Source organism: Astatotilapia calliptera, chromosome 12 (assembly GCF_900246225.1).
Source record: "Astatotilapia calliptera chromosome 12, fAstCal1.2, whole genome shotgun sequence".
Classification (NCBI taxonomy): Eukaryota; Metazoa; Chordata; class Actinopteri; order Cichliformes; family Cichlidae; genus Astatotilapia; species Astatotilapia calliptera.
The window spans coordinates 9,014,295-9,017,053 of record NC_039313.1 but is presented as its reverse complement, the minus strand read 5'-3'; positions in this window follow the sequence as shown (position 1 = coordinate 9,017,053).

Here is a 2,759-nt window from a genome sequence, read left to right as displayed (position 1 = left end):
AGTTTCTAAACAGAAATGCTGTTCTTGTAAACTCAGCTGAGTAATGTATCAGTGAAATGGCTCCTTTCTGATAGCAGTTGAAGTCAGAAAATGACTTTGTAACAGCTTCTCATTTCTAACGGTGAACCATTAGGGATCTGTGGTATGTAAATAAAAAGCAGGGCAAGTAATCCAGTTTATTTGCATACATTTATCCATATAAATCAATGTTATGGGTTCATCTGTTGTGTCTGGAAATTACAGTGAAACTGAGGGATAGAATGAAAAGTCAGACCTCGTTCTTTGTTGTTGGGGTGTTGCAGCTGATGTGGTGTTTGTCAGTGTGACAAAAAATTGAGCACCATCTTCAGGACAATTAAAGCTCCCCCAAAAATTAGTGAACACCTTTGTGTTGTCACAGTTGAATTTGCAGGTTTATATATAAAGCACATTTTGTAGAGCATCAATATCAATATTTGCAACATAATGTATTGCAGGACTTTTATTTTTTGCTTCTGTGGTATCTGCTTTGGACCTGAAAGACAAAACTTTTACATAAATGATGGAAATTTGTATGTGAAAGGAGCTGTTTGATAGAGAAGCATGGCTGACTCTGAAGTTCTTTTCTGTTTCATGAAACACCTTTGCATTTTTCATGTTATTATTACACTGATCTAATTAACCATCTGACCCCAGAAGGTCATTTAACTAAACAAAAATCTGTGTAGTTCAGGAGATGGTGTGGGTCATCCAATAACAACAAGGTCAGTGGTTCAGTCCCCCCAGAAAACGTCCTTGAGCATGACTCTGAAACCCAGATTGTCCCTGAGTCAATCATGTGTGTGTGTGTGCATGATAGAAAGCACATACAGGAAGATAATAAAGAGCTATGTGAATGCGTCTTATAGACTTTGTGGGGCTAGAGATGAAGTAATGACAACAATGTAAGGCAATCTATCAAGGTCATATTGTTTAGTTAGAAGTGTTCTAAAACTCATGTAATCAGTTTGTATTTGATTCATGAATGCTATGAAAGTACAATGAGTGTTTAAGGTCGAGGACAGTGTTAAGCTACCTTATCTAATTTAGCTAACTTATCGTTGGTAGCTTAACTTAACACTGTCTAGATACAAAAAACTTAATTTAGCTATGAAGTCATCCATTATTTTTAAAGCCTCAAAGTTAGCAATTAAATAGCTGGGCCCACGTCGTCATTTCAGGTTTGACATGGCTTAAACGTGAATTGAGCTGTGGTTTGGGGAAGGCCTCGGAGGGGACTGGCAGCAGCTTCTGGGCCTGGCAGATCCCCATGTACTAATGAGAAGTAAAGAAGTGAAAAAAATTGAAAAAGACAAGCGTGGGTGGGGCACGAGCGAACAGCTTGTAAAACTGGGGAATCATATACAGATAAGAACCGGAAGGGGCGTGTTTGGAGGTGTGGACGGCCTCCTGAAATTCAGATACTTTATCTCCAATTGGCCACCAACATGTTGGTTAGAAATTAGCATATTTAGAACAGAAGGTAGGTCATACTACCTGAGAGAACATGTTACCAGGCGGCACTAGCTAGATTGATTGGCAATCTGGATCTATAAACTGTATAGACTTTTAATTACTGCTAAGTAAGAGTAATAGGAAACTTCAGATACTTCCATTCAAAAATATTCCATAAGACATCCACTTCGGTGATTTCAATTACAAGAGAGAGCGAAAAATAATTGGCTAAACCTGTCTGTGTCAGTAAACCTGCAAATCAGAGCCGCTTCACCCCTAACTTCATTGTTATAAAAGGCTAAAATAGTATTTCTATCGATTCTGTTAACGAGGCAGTTAACTGTGTCTGGAGTGATTCTCTCCAGGAGCCGGCAGAGGATCTGCAACAACTTTGAGTTGAAGTGAATGAGTAACACAGGGATATCATGAAAGTGGGACAGGGTTAAGTTTGCCATTCACACTTTAATAAATTGGTGAGTTATACATTTTATTAGCTTTCATCATCATCATGGTAACTCCACAGAGTTGATACCTGTTGATACGTACCTAAAACATATATGCTTCCCTTTATTTCTCTGATGAGTTTCTGTTTCTTCATTTCATGTTATGTTACTGCTTAGTTGCCCTGTGGCCCCTTTAAGTCGATATTTTGTGACAGTAGAAGACGAGTTAGACAGGAAGTTCATGTTTTCTTGCTATGCTGTTTCAAGATGGCCGCTCCACATTCATGTCTTTCTTTGGGTGTTTGTTAAAGCATTGTCAGTAAGTATTTAATGGTAAAAAGCAATGAGACATTCCAAGTGTTGTCTTTATGTATGATGGATCACAGTTAACAAGCTTTCAATGTGCTATTCATATGCTAATTAGCGGTGCTAATTGTCATGCTAGCTTCTCAAATGCATTGTTAGGTCATTGGTTTAAGGCACACGTTGTTGTTAACAGTACAGATGAGTAATGTACATTTCCACATATGCTTTATTGTTACAGTTTCACAAAATGAAAGAACCAGTAAACTTCATAAGATCTCATCTATTGTCTGGAGTTCCTGGGTTCATGTTTAGCTGTTTGGATAGCTAGTCAGACTTCTAGCGAGGCCAATTACATTTCACAATAGGTAACATTGCACCTGACTTCTATGTGGAATAACTTGCAAATAGTGCAAATAATAAAGATGTGAAACCCAGTCTTGTGTATGCGTATACACATTGACATATATCAGCGAGGACCACAACTGCTTACTGAACTGAACACCTCTCTTGAGCTCGACTCACATTCTTCTGCATCCT